Genomic DNA, 21976 nt, shown 5'->3' with positions numbered 1-21976 from the left:
GTAATTAAGACATTTTTCTAATTGATCATATTAAGGTACACACAGTATCTCCTGCACTCGTTTCTTAAACAACTTTAATACATTTCTTTCCATACTTCCATCAAAGCTACGGATTTTTCCCCTTGGTCTTAGGAAGCGAAGTGCTGCTTTCCTTCTGAGAAAAAAATCATATTTACTGCACATGGGAAAAATTTTTGCTATTCTTTGCATGTTGGACATCCTTGCCTTCGGCTCAAAAGGCACCTTTCACGCAAAAACGCCACAATACATTCGTAGTGAGCAGTGAATGTGATTTTTACGTGTGAGGTTATGTAGCATTTTCATCCCTGAAATCAATTGAAGAATACGTATTTCCAGAGGAGGAAGGAAGAAAATCATACATGCTTTAGTAAGAAAGTACTGTATCATTTTCTGAGTATTTACTACACATAGAATTCTTATCTAAAAGAGACCACTACCTTTTCCCTTTAGTGCGTAATAAACTATTAACAAAGCCGAAAAGTATGGTAAAAAATAGGATAATTATCATTATTTGTTGGATTTATGTTTTGCATTTTTCGTGTGGTAATTTCTTTAAGACATGGAATTATATTTTTTCCTCGCTTGTTTTTACACTTAAAGTTTTTTAATACCTTTAACGTTTTGCTACAAACTAGATTGTTTAGACAGCGTTCCTCTCCTATCTGCTTGGATCTGGGGGCTATAGTGCAGGCGAGTTAGAGGATTTGATCTCATATTTTCAAAAAAGTCCTCAATCAAATTTATTGACGAAATAATTACGAAAAAAAATAGCAGGAATAGCTAAGTATAATATTTGAAAGCGAATTTTTAATTACTTTGATCTTAAATACTTGGTCATTTATAACTGGAAAAATTTTAAAGTACTTTTTTAAATCAAGGATTTTTGAGAAGTAACTGTAAACAAATCTTCAATAACACAAATTTATTAAATGCAGTCATTCGTTTTTCTATTTGATCAAATGACACTCATAAATTTTGACTTCATTTGCTTTGTAATTTGAAATTTATGTTAACATTTGTTTTGAAAACTAGAGAAATTTAAATAAGTTAATTTATTTAATTTTATAATTTTGTCAATATTTATTACATGCATATGTTAGTATGTAATGTATAATCCTCAATTCCGAGCTTATTTCTAACATATTTCGTAATTGTTCCAACTATGATGGCGCAGTCCAATCAAAAATTGAGAGAACTGCTTCACTAAACTCTTGGTACTGCTGCTCACCTAACTATGGCGAGCGAGAGCATCAAGCAGTTTAGGGCGCTGTTCACAGTTAATTAAAAAGACAGCCCATTAAACTTTTTTCTACTGCATGATATCTGCTGCGCCTGCCAGACTCAGGTGAGTAAGTGCTTAAAAGTGAATAAGGGGCTTCAAATCTTCCGAGCTATGAAAAGACCTTATAATTTGAAAACTACAAGACTAATTTTGATATTTTTTTTTTTCAAAGTGCGGTACCGTGCAAAAATAGTTTGCAAAAATAATGCAACTGTTTTTGATTTTTTAACTTTATTTATACCAAGAAAACCTTACACGTTTATTTATCAATATATTCTCTGGTATTATCGAACACCTTCTGACATCAAATCGGTAACTTATGGATCATTATACTAAAAAATTTTTGGCTTTTCAACGCGAAGAAATTATCAACCCAATTTGCACTTTTTTAAATTTTTAAAAGTGTTCACCTTAGAGCGCATTATTCATACATCTGAAAAGATAATAACTAGTTGGCACAAGGTCTGAAGAGTATGCCCGATGCCGTAGACCTTTCCAGCCAAGAGATGTTAAAGTTTAACGGACAGGTTTTGCAATGTGTGGTCTGGTGTTATCGTGCAACAATTTCACTGGACGTAGTCCGTGGCCAGTAAATGGACGTTTTTCGTCCGAAATTTTACTCAAACAGTTTGTTGTTGATAATAACGTTCTACTATAATGATCTGCTTCAGTTCTAGCAGCTCATAGTACGAAATTTCCTTCAACTCCAACCAAAGATAATGCATCACTTTATCTGTAGAAATTTTGCCCTTTGAAATTAACGTTAAAGATTGTCACTTTTCATCTACTGTTATAATCTCCCACTAAAACAAGTTTTCATCATATTTAACAAAAGAGAATTAGAAGTATCAATTTGTTCGTTTATTTATTATTATTTTTTTTTTTCTTTTCTTTTTCTTTTTTATTTACTTAAGGTAAATGTCCCTATCAAGGAATATTGTCCCTATGGCGGAACGATTTCTTATTTTTTGTACCAAAATTTTTATTGCTTATTTATAAGTTTACAAAAATTACAATAAATAGCTTAAAATATCTTTAAAACTTTTTTAAAAATTTTATCTGAATTCACCGATATGAGAAGTAAATAAAAAATAATTTAAGAATGTGCACTTTCTGCATCTAAAATTTATGAGGATAAGTGACACTTACTATTAAGAGAGAGGATTTCTTTACCCATGCTGTAATAATTATAAAGCATTATATGAGCTCGGAGTTAAATTTTTTTGCATGTATGGAAGCTATACTTTCGATTTATATGTATAGTTTGATGAAAAACTGAATATTTTTATTAATTTTCGCATGTTCCGTTCCATGTTCATTGTCGGTCGAAATGTACATTAAAAGGAACAGCCAAAATAACGCGTTCCTCATTACCTGCGTGAACAAGACATCTTGTCCCCATCGTGAAGCACACTTTACTGGTCGTTATTATAACGTATTGAACAATTTTGCAGTGTTGAAAGTACTATTTGTTTGTTTAATAAGATCAGATTTGTCATTGCTCATCTTAAATTAATTGGTAAGCAATGTTAAATCACAATAACTTGAAAACATAAAACTTAACCTTAAAACTCTATTCAACATAAAGTATCACTTATTTATTTTAGATTTAAGTATACAAAAATGGCAAACATGGGTGCCAAAAAAACAAAAAAAAAATAAGCAGAGCCTTTAAATTTAAACTCTCGTGAGATACAGTTGCATTTCGACGCCTCGTACGAAGACCAGCACAGTTTAGATTTTGCAATGTTATTTTAAACGGGAAAATCTGAACTGTACTGATCTTCGTGCAAAGCATCAATATAATATTGCACCTTAACTTGGTATTTTAGACCCCTACAAATTATTTTAAATAATCACACAAGAATTTCAAAAAATATCTTTCTCTCTTTTTCTCTTACTTTGTTTCAAACACTTCAAAATAATCCAACATACACGAAAGCAATAAATCTTTGGAAATGCTTAACAACATTTTTACACTGCCTGAAAAGTGTTTGCCAAAAAAAAAAGGAAAAGTAAAATTTGTTGCTGCATGCAAATTTGATCCGTGGTATAACATCCATAAACAAAAGGAAGATAAGGAAGCTGAATAAAAAAGATGCAAGAAAAGAAGAATGATTTAGTTGTTAAAAAAAACAGATATAGAAATCAAGGAGATCGAAATCAAAATAATAAAAAAAACAGGTGATGGAAAAAAAAATTGCAAGAAGAAAAAAAGTCTTAGAATGATACAAAGAACGAGTTAGACTTGCAAATTAAAGCTATTTTATTAAATATCAAACAAGAAAAACCGTAGATAGTTTATTATAATTTATTTGAATCTAAGATTTTATATTGAAATGTACTCAAACTAGAAATATTTTGATAAAAAAAAAATTTAACTAATATAAAAAGGAAATAAGAATAAACAATAATTTTAAGTAATAAAATGAAATAAATACGAAATTTGTAAAATAAAAAGTAAATTATATATATTTCACCTTGGCTGACCCCCTCTCAGTTATTATTACCCTTAAATTATACATGAATAATTTGAAAGTTCTATATATATTCATTCCAAATCATGTTCCGTGATGGGGACAATGACTGCAGAACAGTGCTGCCTAACTACTGCAGACGTTCCGTTTAATGTACATTTTGATACAAAAAAGCAACCTACGTTCAAAAACAGATAACCCACCATTATTGATCGAAATTTTATGATTAAACGTTAAAAAAAATTTTTTATCTGTAATAAAGGTAAATCGATACCAAAATTCGTTCCGTGGTAGGGACATTTACCTTAAGTGGTATGAAATTTATTCCCCTACTCTTGAAATTTCCCATCACTTTCAAATGTCTGGTCAATTCCAAGCAATTCTGCCAATTCTCGTTGAGTCTGACATGGATTCTCGACAAGCAAAGCTTGCAAATCATTTCCTCAACACTTTTCTGTATGAGTGCCAGCGAGTGTGCGAAGACATGCGTTTATCAGTCACATAACCTCTCGCACGTATGGTGTATACAACTTTTCGATACAGCTTGCGTGGGGAACGAAATTATGAGAAATTTAATATCGCTCTGCAAAGAGTTTGACGTGCACATGCACTTACACGAGTACGCAGCACGAGCTGTGAGTAGCGTGTGTAAATCGAGGTCTTTAGAGCCACAGCAGATGGCTTATAATCGAGTCCCAGCGTACGGCGTATCAAAAAGTCTTCTTTCGCCTTTTTTCCTTGATGATATTCATAAAGAAGATAATGGCAAAAATTGTTCTTACTTTATGATATTGTTAACCTTGTTCTCATAAGAGAACGCAAAAAAATAAATCGCTTAAATAACTTTTCTAGGTACCGAAAAAAATTGCTCTATTTTTACCCACCCCCAATACTAACAACTAGCATATTCCCTAAGAGAATAAATACGGAAATAAGTTTTTATCAGAGCTAAGTCTTACAAATACCAACAAATTTTAAGTACCTAAAAAAGTTTCAAGGGCTATTAGAAGCCCTATAATATAGAGTCCAAAAATTCCGATATTTTGCGGTTTTCATTTTATTTTTTGTAGAAAAGTTTTGGATCAATTTGGACGCATGAATACTTATTTGCTCCATCTTTTAAAGCTATTTTATAATTTTTTTTTTTCTGGCTAGAATTCGTGTTTCTCATTACAAATCACCAAAAACCTGTCATATGAGTATTTTTTACGTTTATTCACGTAAAAATTTGCTTTCAAACAATAAATAAGCTATTTCTATTATTTTTCTTGTAAGTGTCTCGTCAAAGAAATTTTTGAACAAATAAACTAACTTGCCTGCACTGTTAAAGTGGTCACCCAAGTAGCGATCATCCTGAGGGCCCTACATATAAGTGACAAAATAATTTATTTTTTGCTTATGAGTTATAATATTTGTTTCAACATAATATCAAACAATGTTCATTTGCAGTTTGCTCTTGTTTCAAAAATTTTTGAAGTATTTTTTCCCTTCTGAACGTAATATATTTACCAAAACTTAGTATTCAAGTAAAAAACCGCATCCAATTTATTGGCTTATAGCTACATCTTTTTTCTCATTTTTTATTTGAATGTGTAAAAATGTGTACTCCAAAAAACTTGTTTCTTTAACTCTCTGAGAATTTCACCTAATCAATAACCGTATAAAAAACAAGAGTGATAGAAATTTCGAAATATTTGTAGTATTGCATCAAATAAAATATAATAAAATGAATAAAATAACCCAAGCGCCAATTACCTCACAACCAGGGGTGCATACTGGTTACTTTGTTAATTAATAAAATGAATAAAATAACACAAGCGCCAATCACCAGGCAACTCGGGGCGCTTAATGGTCGCTTCGTTAAATAAAAAAATAAATAAAATAACACAATTGCCAATCGCAATACAACTCGGGGCGCCTACTGGTCGCTTTGTTAATTAATAAAATAAATAAAATAACACTAGCGCCAATCACTGAGCAACTGGGGGCGCTGAATGGTCGCTTTGTTAAATAAAAAAATATATAAAACAACACAAGCGCCTATCTTTAGACAACCTGGGGCGCTTCTGGTTGCTTTGTTAATTAACAAAATAAATGAAATAACACAAGCACCAATCCAGTAGGAATCCGGATTGCTTACTAATCGCTTTGTTAATTATTAAAATGAATAAAATAACACAAGTGCCAATTACTACACAACCCGAGGCGTTTACTGATCACTTTGTTAATTAATAAAAGAAATGGAACAACACACGCGCAAATTACCACACAACCCAGGGTGCTTACTGGTTGCGTTGTTAATTAATAAAATAAATAAAATAACACAAGCACTAATCACTAGGGTACCCGGGGTGCTTACTGGTCACTTTGTTGATTATTACAATAATAAAAATAATACAAGTACATATCACCACACAACCCGGGGTGCTTACAAGTCGCTTTCAAAATCAGTTGATCCATAAATAACAGATGAAGCAATTGTGGTTACATGGTAAATAGCGGTTGCAATATTAGATAATGCTTTCTTAATTACTAAATTAGCAGGTTAGCTCCTCGGATGCCTGGTGATTAGCGTTTATGTTATTTTTCAATGCTTCATTGATTAATGAAGCGATTAGTAAGCACCTCAGGTTTCCTGGTGATGGGCGCTTGCGTTGTTTTATTTATTTTTTTATTTAACGAAGTGATTAGTAAGCCCCGGGTTGTGCAGTAATTGGCGCTTGTGTTATCTTCTTTATTTTATTAAGTAACAAAGCAACCAGTTATCGCCCCAGATTTTGTGGTGATGCGCTTCTGTTATTTTATTTATTTTATTAATTAACAAGGCAAGCAGTAAGTGCCCTAGGTTATGTGGTGATTAGCGCTTTTGTTATTATTTAAAGATTTTTTAAATTTTAAAGTGGCCAGTAGGTGCTCCGGGTTACTGGATTAAATAGTATTGGGTTGTTGGGTTCGATTGCTTGGGGTTTATTTATTTATTTATTATGTATAAATTTCTATTGAGGTATCCGATTTTTTGTGTCTTGTTCTATATAGACAATTTAAATTTCACTCTACTTTGGATGCCATTTTTGGGAGCACTAAGTAGGAGAGTGCCCTTCTCTTAACTTTAACTTAAGCCACGCCAACGAATATATACGCTCATAGAAGCACACTAAACATTGGACTACTGGCGAAAAAATAATCTGATTAAAAGTAGACAGTAGGTAGCGCTTCTTTGCATATAGTGATGCCAGATTGCCAGACGGCCAGACGGTACCCTATAGTTTCCGCCAACTTTCTTCCATCTGAAGTCTCAATATATGTAACCCAAGCTTGACGCTCACTTTATATAGCATATTTGTGATGCCTTAGTTTTGTGCTGTGTTAGCCGCGTGGACTACGAATACTACCTTAATTTCTTTTCCAGCTTTAAAACTTTATACGATAAATTTTTATTTATTTTTTTTATTCTTAAAGTGTATGATAAATTTTTTGCACGAAAGCTGTTATGAAATAATATAAACTAATATAGAAAAAAAAAATTGTATGCTATAATTTTTCGCTTAATTATAAATTAATAGTAATGTTTTTTTTTTTGATGAGCTGAATAAGACCAATCTACGTGTTAAATTTTATTGGATTATTTATTATTTCTTTTATTATTGTATTGATATTTACCTGCGATCAAATATAGTTCGTATATAAAAACACGGTTTGCTTCAAGTATATATTAATGTAAAAACGGTGTTTATTTTAGTTTATTATTCTTTGAAGTAAGCCTGATAAGGGACACATTTTAACAAATAGATTATACAAATTGCAAGATAATACAATAGATAGACAAACGTTGTTCACATTACTTTATTTAGAAGATGTATAATAAGTCAAATATACTAGTCTTTAGTGTTACGTCACAAAAAATTAGTATTCTAAAAAAAATCTTATTTCGAACCAAGTCTATGAGCGTTATATTAACTTGCTAAGAGTCTTTTCCATGCTTAAGTTTTTTTTGTTTTACACTTAGTTTGTGACTAACGTTTGTTTTTTTTTGTATCTCTGAAGTCTTGATTCATCCATTTTAATTTGTAAAAAATATGGACTCTAACACAAAAAGCAAGGACTTTGTCACGATGAGATTTACATGGTCCTTCAACAAGCCAAAACTCGGAATCTTTACTTACTATGTTTAATGTAATTCATTTGACTAGCATTTTATTAACATCTTCAATATGAGCGTAAACATTAAAAACAGAATCAAATATCTTGATGCATACCACAATCACTTTGAAAAAACAATCCAAAGGAACACATAGATTAACCAGTTAATTAGTTGTTTGAAAAACCTTGTAAGCCTTAAACAAAATAAAGAAATCGTCGTTTTGCTCAAAATTCTGATTTTCACGAGTTAAACTAAATTTACAATCAGTGCAGCCTGATTTTGACAAACATTTCATATCAACGTATCCAGCAACGTATTTCATTGAAGCTCGCAAAGGCGTACACGAATTATTTAATTCGAGTGTATGAGCGTCGGGAGCAACATTACAGTTGTTACATTGTAGATCAGCAGTATGATTACAATTGTTAAGCGATTCTGATGAGTTGTTGCTCGATTTAACATTTGTTGTTAGTACAGTGTTTTTGTCTCATAAGTTTCTATCTGTACCACTCTCTATACAAAAATCGTGTGGGTCTGGTACATAATTATCAGCACAAAAATCTACGTCACTATGCTTAAGAAAAAAGCTTTTACCATCACCTAGTGGTTTTTCGGAGCTTTCGTGCTTTTCGAGGGTCTTCTGCGTTTCATCAAATTCAACCGATGCTAAAAGAGCGACTGTTTCGTCCGGCTTACAGTTACTGAAATGTGAAGCTGATGATAAATTTGCGGTGATGCTGTACTGCAAATTATATCTAATTTGCATTGATGTAGGATTCTGGTTATGGCCAGGATGATATCGCAGCGCTGCAAATAAATTTTCTATCATATCTTGTAGACCAGTCGTTAGCAAATAAATTTCCCCTTGCTCTTTCATATCCTGCCACTGGAGTAGAATGCTTTTGATAGTTAAATAAAAACCATTAAAACAAGGAGGATTTCAAATTTTTTTTGTGCATTTCCACGAATTTACGTAGTCTAAGCTGTCCTGTAAGTACTGTATAACTTGAGGGTTTTTTTTATCAGATAACGGTCGTCTTTTTATCGTTTGCCGATCTACTGTTAAGAGAGTCAAAAAGATCGTTAATTTTTTTTAATTTGCTGTAAAAATACAGTACGGGTGCATAAGTCGACGTACAGGTGCAGTAGAACAAGCCATAATTTCTAACAAAACCGAGTAATTAAATATTTGAGTTGCCAAGCTCACGTTCTTTAATTCGGAAACAGTTGGATCAACGTGCTTGTCTGATAATTTTGGCGCTGCTCTGCATGGTTTATCGCGCTCGCGGTTTTTCAATTCCCGAATACCACACCACGATACGTATTCGTCTCCAACCATGAATTCGTGGTTTCTGAATGTGTTCCTCAGGCATTTAACCAGGTGTGGCACATCGAAATTAAAAAAAATCTTACGCTGAAAATACTCCATATAAGGGTTGTCTTTTGAAATATTTAAAATTTTTACAGCCTTTCGATTGGGGGACCGAGATCGCATACCATTGACTTCAAACCAAAGCCCACCTCTTCAACGTAATTCATAATGTCTAATATTATTTTACTCAACATTATCCCATCAACAGCATTATGTGTAACGTAATAAAAAATGGGTTACCACCAATCAAACGTGATTTTCACGGCGTGGCGAACGGTTAAATACGCCTAGATCAACAAAACCTTCTACTAACAAGTAGTAAGTCTCTTTTGAAATCGTATGGCAACCAAGTTTTGATACACATTTCATTCCGCATAAGTGTACTTTCATATTATTTTATAGTCATATTACTAGTTTTATTTTGTATTAGATGCAATAATGAAATATTTCGCCCAGAAGACAAATCCAACTCGTTAACCCACTTACGAATCAAGTTAACACACGTCAAAGCAAATTTTTTCGTATTGCGTAGGCAATAATAGGCTTTTGGGGATTTAAAAATTAATTTATAGCTAATTCTTTTTCATTACTCGCCCACCTCTTTTGCTTCACGTGATCAACTTGCATTTTAAAAAATTCTACATTTTCGTTTAACTTGTCAATATTGTGGAATACGTTTTTTTACCATATCGTTTTTTAAAGATTTTTCTAAAATCTGTATTCTTTCTTTTTTTATACAAAAGTTTTTGCATGTTAGCTGTTTTAGTTTTAAGTACAAGATTTTTTCAGGTCAATTTATTTACGACATACTGTACTTTTTTAGCAGTATTTTTTCCAACAATTAATTTTGCAAAACGCGAATTTGATTTCGTAAATCATCTGTGCTTTTTTCGCGTGTGGGCGCATCTTTTGAAGGATATAATGGTAATATGTTGACACTACAATTTATTGCAAGTTATTGAGATGTGGATATTTGATTTTCCGTATGATACTGGTCCAATGCATTATTGCTGTCACCATTTACGGTTTTACAAGTAGATAAACTATTTCTGTTTGAATTTATAACGGTTGATTGCCCTAAAGTACTACTTGTGACCGCAACTTCTAGGTAATTTCGCGGCAATCCTGATTTTTTTGGTTTTTTTATTCCGTTGTTGTAGTAGAAATTGTCTTCGTCCAAATGATCACTGCACGCTCGTTTGTTGTCAAACTGTTGTTTTTCCAATTTCAGAAGTTGAATATTTCCGATGTTTTTAATCCACTGATCGCGCCTGTTTTACAATAAGCTGATCTTTAAAAAAATAAAATAAAATAAATTATACATGTCATGTATCAGTTGAAAATGAAGTCAAAAAAATTTTCTGCAAGAATCTTTTTTTTGCTGTCGAGCTTTCTCTTTAGGACAGTCAAGCGCTATAACTAATGCGTTCTTACGTTGGAGAAGTTAGATCACAGAATATAATTCAGTATAAGCTCATTTTTTAAACATTTAATTACTAAAATAATTGAATTAAAAAAAATGTCACATCTACTTAAAGGTAGCCAATATATGTATCGATATTATAAGTGTAATTGGTAATCTCATTATAGTGCTACCTTTACGATAATAGTATATACTCATTAATATATACATGTAAACGTCGGTTGACCTAACAAGTAATCAGAAAAGTTTCTTATTGCATTATTTGAAACTTGAAATTCCCGCATGATACTCTTCAATTAAGCGCTCAACTACCAGCGCCCCTACGTAGCTGGGTAACAAAACTATTATACATATATATATATATATATATATATATATATATATATATATATATATATATATATCTTCCTATATTATATAGTCATAAGAGTTAGAGCGAGGTTTTGCTCCCCCCTGCTCCCCCAGCTCCCCCCCAAATAAGGTAGTTATTCTTTTATTTTCTTGCATTTTTCGAGTAATCCTACTTTTTTGATATCTCCCCCCCGCTCCCCCCATTTTCCCCATATATAATATGAATATATATTAGTAAAGCCTTGTATATTAACCGTTACAAGTAGTCTAATTTTCACATATAATTTTATTTGACCATAACAACAAGTTTTGTTACAATTATCTTACTTACGATGTTTATTTTGATTACATACTCTAAAATGTCTTTTTAGGTGCTCTGCTTTTAGGGGTAAACGCACCATCTACCGTACACCCGAAATTCACTTTATTTTGTTACCATGATTGTAAGACAGTTTGATACTAAATATTGACTCAGTAAATTTGAAATTGTTGTTTAGGATCTCAAGAGAGCACCGAAATTTTTTTGAGGTGTTAGAGCTTGTTAAAATAATTTTATAATAAAAATAAAAAATTAAGTTAACCCTACATAACCTTTTCCACAATTTTGACAAATATTTTTTTGAACGTTTTTTTCATGACTTTTCAAATGTCTCTGTAAGTGATGATTTCTTTTTTAACTTTTTTCGCATTTAATAATCTTAAAAATTTTTTCAATGTTTTGGCATTCCTTTGTGTGACGCAAAATAGTTTTTCTTGTTTATTATTATAATGCTACACAGATCACATACAAAAAATTATTTTTTGTGAATTTTTTCGTGCGATGATAGACACTCTTGATTTGAAAATTTTGAGTTACATTTATCACACTGATAAAATTTTGCATCCATGATGGTGTATCTGAAAACATGTAACAAAAAACGGATTGTTTATGATTACATAAATCTAGGTACTGGATGGTACTGAAATTTGCTTTTTTGATATAAGATAAAATTTGCAAGTGAGTATAAAAATAGTAATGAACTATAGAATAGTTTTTTTGTTACTCTAAAATTTCATTCCAAACAATATTTTTAATTTCGAATTTGTTTTCTGATTCAATTGGAATAAAAATTTTTTTTTGGTTTCAACATCTAGACAGTGAAACATATAATTGCCCATTAGAAAATAATGGTTTTCTAAAGTACAACTCTTAGGCATCAAAACTTTGACCTTAAGAATTATTGATAGCCATAGGAAGAGTTAAGATAAATGGAAATCGTTCTCTGTACAATATAAATGGTAGTGAAGAAGAATTGTTTGTATTGAGTGTTATACTTAGACTAAAGACTTTATTTCCTTTTTTTTTACCTGAGATTATTCTAGCTTCGATGTTGTATGTAAATAATTTTGTTATTCATAATCTTGTACCATTGCAAAGTCCTTCAGATATGTTTAAGTTTCGTATTAACATAACAAAAGCGTTGATTTTTAAATCTAATTCGTGTGAAAAAAGACTTTCTTTACTACTATTTAAATAATCTGTAGAGAAATTAGTATAAATATTATTGTCTAATTTATCTACTCCTATGTGATTTGCTTTATCAATACTATAGTACGTTACTAATATTCCTACCATATTATTTTAAATTTTTTTGTTCAAAAAGTGAGTGTATTAATTGTGCGATGTTAATATAGCTTTACTTATAAAAGAATCATCATTATTAAAAATTTAAGAACACATATCATTTGTTTTCAATGTCTGAGGAATTATAAAAGTTTTAATTTTGCCTTCTCCTATATCCAGTAGCAATGAAGATAATTTTTTATCAATTGAACGTTTATTATTTTTTAAATAGAAAATATTAAATAAAGGCCAAAAATTGGAAAATTTTATGGTTTCTTGAACAATAGTAATTTTGCTTCCGTTTTTTACTACTGGGAGAATTTGACGAAAGTCTCCACCTAAAATTATTATTTTATTTCCAAAAGGTTTATTACCACTAGATGAATCTTTTTAAGTCCTATCAGAAATTTCTAACGCTTTTTTTTGGTACCATAGAAGCTTTATCAAAAATAATTACTTTTACATTACGTAATTTTTGTTTATCTGGCTCAAACTGGAAGAATGCACTTTCTATAGTGCTCAATTCCAAAGGAAGTCTGAAAGTTCTGTAAGTGGTCATTCCCTTTGGAAGCAGAATAGAAACAATACCTGTCCAAGCCATTGTAAGAATTTTTTTTCAATTGATATAAAATAATAAATTAGTCTTTTGTATAGAAAAGTTTTTCCAGATCTACCAGGACTATCGATAAAAAAAATTTTTTTTTTAATTTTATTATTTCTTGAAAAATTCGACATTCATCATGATTGAGTTGTAAAAACATTTCATGGAATTTATGTTTACGAAATATTCTTTCATCATTGCCAGTATCAATTTTTTTTTCCATCGTTTCTGTTGGTTCTGGTAAACTGAGATCTTTACAAGACATATTTTCAGAATTAAAAATTTCGTTTCAATGCAAAAGAGCTTTATTTGATCATCTTCACAATTTTCGATGAAAAATTTTTTGTATTTGTTCCAAATAATATTACCAAAAAAATTTTCAGACATAATAAACCATGCGAAAAATTTTCGTAGTTGAAAAGGCAGCATAACGTTACATGCTTCTTCAAAAACTATTTTGTTTTGAAAATCGTGTTCTACTAATCCCATAGTAATAGCTGATGTTAGTGAGGGAAAATAAAAAGTGATAGTTAAAAATTTATGTAATTAATCATGATCAATATACATCGAATACATATATTAATTTTAAGTAACAATTAATATAATTCGGGTATTTTTCCATACTTCGTAAATCTAATTTGCAATTACGGGGGTTGGTGCGCAGAGCGCGCAGGGGGCATGTATAGTTATAAGAGCTTAGAAATATCTATTGACACATACGAGATAGACAGCTCATTTAAAAAAGGGAGCCACTAGAAGAATTAATAAAGCTCACCAAAAAAAATTCAAGGGCACATCTCTCTGTCTATATAAACTTTACCACTTTTATTTGAAATTAGCAGCTTGTTCCTTATATTTCTTTAAAAACAGACCAGTAATCATACCCCAGTGTAGAAATTTTATTCCCAAGTTTTTTCGAAAAATGCCATAGTATTCCGAATTCTGTAAAATATACTTCAACACATTATTTTTATACTAACAATTAATTTTATCATTTTTTAAGGCCTTTAAAAATATTAATGCAAACCTTATTTAAAAAAAATTATACTTATAACACAATAAAAGGGGGGGTTGGCGCGCGGAGCGCGCAGGGGGGTGGAGCCCCACTAGTATATATGTATATATATATACACATATATACATAAATATATATATATACACTATCTTGGTACCCAAAAAAATCTTCGCCACTTTTTAACACGGAAGTATGCATGATGTAAAAATACAAGGTGTGGCTTTGCGCATCCATTTTGATAGACTAATCAGGAGCCTTTCCATCGCGCCGCCACGTCTGTCTACGAATTTCAAAAACTTTTAAAATATAAATCATATTAACACGAAGAAACTTGTGAAACAATATGTATTTTTTATTTTTATATTTTCATTTTAGTTGTTTCATTGACCAAACATACAATTCGTGAATATGTACACAGAAAAAACTGTCTAAATAGGTAATCATTCATCAATTAACGTACACGTATGGGGAAAGAAGCGAGGGTGAGGCTCTGGTAGTAACAAGGTGCCTCCGTGTCCAGGTACGGGAGGAGGAGCACTGGATCGAGAAAGGAAACTCTCGACAACGGTTAACAAAACTTTAATCTTGATGAACAAGTACAAAAGGTGTAACGTCCGTCTCAGGCGACGGCGCAGGCTAGAAGGAACGATAAAGTAAAATGCATGAACTCGGCGCCGCTGCTGATGCTTGCTCTGTCTCTTTTCTTCTCCGGCAGCTGAGGCGACAAATGGTAGGGTTGGCTCGGCTTATGCTGCTTTGCAGTTAGAAGGAGACACTAGGTGTTAGCAGCTGCTTGCGCCTTAAGTGTGTAGCTTGCACACATTGCTAAGTTGCCACACATGTATATTCATACGTATGTCTATATCTATATATATGTCTCACTCCGAGGTGGATGCGGGGGATAGGTTTTAATTTCAACTTTGGCCACTTTGTTTCATTATAAAAGCTCTTTGGCGCTGTAGTAGTCACATCTCCCTCAAATATGGCGTCGTAGTGGTAGGCGCACAACGGCACGAGAATGAGATCTCGGAACGTCACACCTTGTATTTTTACATCATGGAAGTAGGCTTTTATAAGCGTCTGTATTCGTTGGCCACGCCCAGTTTTTACAGCTTACTCGAACATAAATCCATTGAGGATACCTCACGAGTTCATGGGGCCATCTGTAGGTAACCTCTAAAAGACCTACTGAGGCAAAATAACGGGACAAACGGTAGGCCTTCGGTAGACATTCTCATTAGTCTATAATCTAGCTGTACCCTACATGTACATAATAAATATATACTAATTATTTAATATTCTGACGTGATTAATTACTTTATGTATAAATATAAATATTATAAAACTTTTTTACAAAAATGAGTTTCAAATTAGATCGTTATCATTTTTTGCACAACCAAAGGAACAAAAAGTATACAATGTTCAAAAGAGCAAAGCTTGGAGAGGAGGAAATAGATTTTGACTCCACAATTAACGAGATGCTCCCAAATAATTGAGTGAACATTGCAAAGGTTTAAAAAAACATGTGTATTTTTAACTGAACAAGAAAATTTAAACGTTTGAGTGTGGTGCAAATGAGCATAAAATGGCATATAAAAGTTTTTATTTTATTCTATTTCCTTTCTCGTCTCTCTCGCACTCATACATCAGGAGTCTGTCAACCAAAGTTAAACTATTTTGACTTCGTTGTACTTAATGATACTAATTCTTGAATTCTGGATGACTAAGCTACTGCGGCTTCTGAAACTATAAATGCATACCCTTAAGTGGATCTTCTGGTGCCTATACACCCAGCGTACTCAGAACCGGAATATCCTACTAGACTACTTATGCTATTTACTAGAGCTGTACAATAAATCTAAGTTTGCTGTGCCTTTAAGATAAGCCAAGACTCTCTGTCTGCCAATGGCTTTTGAATTTTTTTTTCTCTCTGTCCACATATTTTATATGTTGTTTATAGATGTTCACCGATACGTGCTGGTATACTTATAGAATCAGACACTTTCATATTAAACCTATCGAGAGCGTGTGCAACATACTTGTATTGACCAATAAAAAATTTTTTGAAAGATCCATCATCAACAAATAACGCCTACAAGACTTCATGCTCTTCATATTTAATAGTAAAAATGCACTTATCTGCATCATTCTCTTTAAAGTTAAAAAAAATCAGTGGACACTGGGTGCTTGGGTATCCAAGTAAGAAGTGACACTTCTATAAAATTGTATGATGGATAATATAATTAAAAATATTAATATACCTTCTATGAAACGATATTGTTTAGAAAGGTGGTGCAATAAGTGTTGGAATGAGTATACCTACTTTAGTTGGATGTGGTTTCAATAAATATTTTAATATTTAAGAACTGAACAATCATAAACAATATATGATAGCATATACAATATAAACAATATGCGGCCAGTTTAAGACTATGCAGTTTCATGGAATCTTCCGATGATTTAAAAACAACTTCCTACCACCTACGCTGATTACATCTCGAACGTTACGCTTACACACTTATTCCTACGCCTTACTTAACACCTAAAATGTAATTGTAATCATCCTGTATTACCGTTTTTTTAAAGAACGTACTATTACATGCTAGTGAATGTCCCTTCAGGATGTTCATCATACATAAGTTTTTCTTAACAGACACTATTCAAACATTAAAAGTATACTTAAAATAGCGTAAGAAAAACCCAAAAAAAGGTTGCATATCCTTTAACTGCACCCTTTTTCACATGTTTAATTTTAAAAAATTGAAATTTAACATTTAATATTATGGAAAAATCACTTAAAATTGCATTTATAAGATCTGTATGAATCTCTTAATTTTGGATTGTATAAAAGATTACTTTTAGGTAAACCTGTTTCATTTTAAAAAAGGTCTACAATTTTTTTTTTTTTTTTCTTAGTTACACAAAAAAAGCGGTTAAGTATGCGTAAAAGCGTGTATGTAAGTACATCCATATGAAAAAAATAATTTCCAGCGTTTCTGCATATACTTGCTCTCCTCCCACCTCTCTAAACTTTGAGCTGAACTGTTCCTCTACCAACTAGATAATAATCGTCACAAAAGTAATCAAAAAATCACCTCAATATCAAAGGGGAAAGAAGACGCAATAAAAATCGTTTATTGTGTTTATACAGTACAAAACATTTTTTTTTAATCATGAAAACTTAAAAAATGTGAAAAAATTGAATAAGTTATTATCTATTTATTTTTAAAGTACCAAATTAATCATAAGTAAATAAATGTTTACTAATACATATGAAAGTTGCTGTGTAAAAATATACTAATTTATAAGTTAAAAAAAAAAAAACGTTTAACCACAAAAATTAGTTCATTAATAAATTATTTATTCATCATTGTCATTTTTGACTAATCCAAATTAATTAATAAATAGTCAATCAAAATTTAGACTAAAAATAAGTTATGAACGAACCGTACCAAGAAGATAAAATAACAAGAAGTTATCAAACTCTCTATATCGGGATAGCTCATAGTAGAGTTGGTAAGGGTCTTGGCTAATATACAAGAGGTCTCGGGATCAAATCTGTTTGTAAACTTTTGAAGTTATACTTCCATAGGCGCGTTATGCCCGAGGGTAAATCAACGATTTCCGATTTTGGCCTTGAGAAAAAGTGTGATGGAAGTGGATTTTGCTTGATTCTCCCCCTTCGTCTCGCCCCCTCATGACTTACTTTCGGTCCCCAGTACATCAGACAACGTCATATCATCACACCACGACACACGTTATCCCACCACACCACACTACATATTTTGAATTTCACTTACTTTTTTTTAAAACCAATTTCTTGGAAAAAAAAAAAAAAGTTTCCATAGAGATTTGAATACTGGACCTTCTGCACACTGGTCGAGGCCCTTTAACCACTCTGCTATAAGCGGAGGCAGTAGGAAGATATTCTAAAATCACCAAAGTCTTATACTGGTCAGCGCACAGTCTTGTACTGGCCAGTTTATATATTTTTTTGTTATATTGTGCCGTAATGCATTGTTAATAATCGTTAACTCATTAAATATTAAAATATTTACTGAAACCACACCCAACTAACGTAGCTATACTCTTTCCCACAATAATTGCACCATTTTCGTACCCAATATCGCTTCATAGAAGGTAAATTTATATTTATAATTATATTATCTGCCATATAATTTTATAGAAGTATAACTTCTTACTTGGGTACCCAAGCACTCACTGTCCACTGCTTTTTTTTCTAAAAATAGGTTAGAAGAAAAAAAAATTTATAAAACTAGTACGGTGTGGTGTGGTGGCGTTGTGTGGTGTAAAGAGGACTAAAAGTACGTGAAGGTAGTTGGGGTAAAGGGGGAGAATCAAGCAAAATCCCCTTTCGATACACTTTTTCTGAAGGTAACCAATCTGAAATCGTTGATTTTCTCTGAAGTGTAGAACGTGCCTATAGAAGTATAACTTTAAAAAAATCAAAATCGGTTATGTTCATTAAAATTATGTTCGCTAACAATATGTTCCAGCAGCTGGAAGCCTGTTAAAGTCCATAGAGCGATATCCACAGCTTACAAACTACATCACTACACCCTTTTTTTATTTAACATGCCATTATTACTCACACCTGTAGGCACGTCAATGAAGATGTCCTTATTAAAATCACCATAAATAAATGCCAATTAAATATCAAAGGTTATGTCAAGATGCTCTTCAGTGATGCCAGACGGGACGGCATTCCCCTCAAAGCAGAGTTCAGTACTTTAAAGACTCGCAAGCTGGTACTACGAGAGCACAGCTTGAAAGAGTTTTTCCCTCAGTTTCCCTACTTCTACTTTCCCTCTTCATGTAATATACGTATGGTTAACCCAAGCCCGCTTCACAGCTTATATAGTACATATGTACCCCCTTATAAATATTACGTCGTGGCCTAGTGGATTAGATCACTTTCGTTTTTACTAGTCGTACCTCCAAATCACATCTGCGGTCTTTTTTTTATTTTCTTTTTTTTACAGCTATTATTTTAGTATATTTGATAAAAAAAACTAACTCTCGAGAACATGAAGACGTTAATGAATTGCAGTATTTATGTAAGAGTGAACCTATGAAACAAAAAAGTATTATATACAAATAAACACGACAGTAATGCATAGTTAAATCGAAATTTCTTATTCGATAATGAGAAAAATTATTTATAATAAACAAAAAAAGACTCCATCGCACATGGTCATTTAGTTAACCGATTTTAGTATTAATTAACATTTGATTTATTACAAATAAAAAGACTAGAGCGTACTAGATCATTTGGTTACAAGCACTTGTTTATTAACTAACACCATAATAAATTACAATGAAGAAGACAAGAGCGCATTGGATGGTTCTATTTAAGGAGCTTGATTGGATATTAATCGACATTCTCATTTATTAAAGATATGAAAAGACAAGATCGTACTAGGTCATGTATGTTATAAGCGCTTGTAACTTAACTACGAGCTTAACTAACATCACAATCAGAAACAAAGAAAAAAAAATAAAGCTACTTGTTCAATCAACACTATTATTTCAAATCACTTTCAATTACGTACACACGTATCTATATTCGCAAAGAACGTACATTTATTGTTTATATTTATATACAGAAATACATACATGTTCGACACTTACGTTATTCGTTTAAGGTGACCAACAGTCTGTAACGATCGTCTTAACGATATAGACGTGAGTATCTATTATTAATATTTATAAACAGTGGCCCTACAATGTAATTTACATAAATTGTTGTGTTTTTTGTTTATGTTTTCTTTGTTAATAAAGTGAGCCTAATGAGGTTGGCGTTAAGACTAACGAAAAGTTGCTTAAACTAACACCTGATTTTTGGAAGTTTTCACTCATACTATCAAAATTAGCTCTTACTGATCGTGTGTTTAGGCACTGACCCTCAAGTCATAAATTTATGTAATCGTGTGACTCGTTACTAAATGGCGTGAAAATTTGAAAGTTAAATTAAACGAGAAATACTTTCGGTTAAGTAGAACGTTCGAAAAATCATGGGGTGGCTTTAGATATAGAGTCTTGGGACTCTACCAGACAAGCATTGAAACTCATAAGAGTAAGAGAGAAAGGTTCATCATCTAACCACTCCCTCACTTTTATGAGCTTCCAGCCAGTCTGGCAGACTCCTAGACTCCATTTCAAATTATCTTGAGCCAGTAAAATGAGCCAGTTAAATATTTGAAATGAGACAGCAAAAGTTTGCGCGATGCATGTTTATAAATAGAGAAAAAAAAAAAAAAAAAAAAAAAAAAAAAAAAAAAAAACAATACTAAAAAACGGTTACAATAATGTTTCTTTTTGTTATTACGCTCGTCAACTCCACACTATTATAGAAAATTTCCCGCAATCAAACGCCAAAGATCACGCTAAGACACTGCTGCTCAGTGCTACCAACAGTGACACTCCTTTGTGTAAAGGACCAAAGCCCCGTGACAGAGCCAACTCAGATAATTCGTGAAGAAGGAGCCAACTCGAAATTTGGGTTGAAAAAGCAGTCAACTCAGATGTGGCTTGAAAAGGAGCCAACTCGGGTTCGGGTTGAAGAAGCAGTCAACTCGGGAGTAATTTTTTTTCATCAAGTTTTGTCGTGATAGCACTGAAATTCACAATATAGGTATACCTATATGAATGAACAAAGATTTTTATAAATTCAATGATTCAGAAAAATAATTTATGTTATTGTAAGAGAGCGTACTACACTTATTAAATTATGTACTTAACAAGTCTGCTGCCATTAGACGTAATTCTATGATCAGACTATGGACGTAAATCGTTTTAAATTTCTTCAAAAAATTTTTAAATATTTTCTTATTTTCAAACGTCGTGTTACATAAAAAAAAACTCATGTTAACTATACAAATGATTTTTTTGTGAACTGTAGCATGAACAGTTATTGTAATCTTTAATTTTTCTCTACTATTAATACACTAATCTTAGTATACCACTTATTGCATTACTATTTATAATTACTATTACCCACCATTTTGGTAATTCATTGCAACTTTCACAGTAAGAATAAGTTTGTCTTGAGTACTACTAGATATTTTTAATAAATTCACGAACATAAACCATCGATTTTAACCTTACAGTTGCAGTAAAAATCAAAAAAATTAGTGCATCCCCTCACATGCTCACAACATTACAACATATTAATCCCTAACAATTTTAAAAATAACATACACAGAAATACCACAAAACTCAAATGAACTCTATCATTTCAATACAAAGAATGACTCGTAAGGCTTGTAGAGTTTAAAGCGAACATTAGTTGCTGTGGTGTGCTGAATAAAAGTAATAGCAACATTCTACTTTGTAATGCATTCTACCATGTAAAAAATTCTTGGAAATCAACTACATTTTTTAATACATTTAAATTGATTACATTTAGACTAATAGAGCACACAATTAAATAATATAGTGCGCTTTATTACAACATGAATTATTTTTCTGAAATAATTTAGCAGCGAACCTGAAACCCTTACATTCTTAATGTTTGCTTTAGGTATTCAGCACAATATGATTTGAACAATTTTGAAAATAAAATAAAGGATGACCATGGTATTATTAAATCAGAATTGAGATTCAAACATAAGAACAGATAAAAAAAATAACGTATAAACAGCACATAATGTAATAAGTATAGTACACT

General features: G+C 31.8%; 1 protein-coding gene across 5 annotated transcripts in view; it reads left to right on the top strand.

Moving 5' to 3' along the window:
* Ecr (ecdysone receptor) overlaps positions 1-21976 on the top strand; it is a 389856-nt gene that overhangs the window by 299989 nt on the left and 67891 nt on the right. The gene's annotated exons all lie outside the window — the stretch shown is intronic.

The sequence above is a fragment of the Copidosoma floridanum genome, unplaced genomic scaffold (assembly GCF_036245765.1).
Source record: "Copidosoma floridanum isolate Cflo_tuat_1 unplaced genomic scaffold, Cflo_Japanese_pri ptg000026l, whole genome shotgun sequence".
Taxonomy (NCBI): Eukaryota; Metazoa; Arthropoda; class Insecta; order Hymenoptera; family Encyrtidae; genus Copidosoma; species Copidosoma floridanum.
Note: the sequence above shows the minus strand (reverse complement) of the source record. Positions and strands in the feature narration are given on the sequence as shown.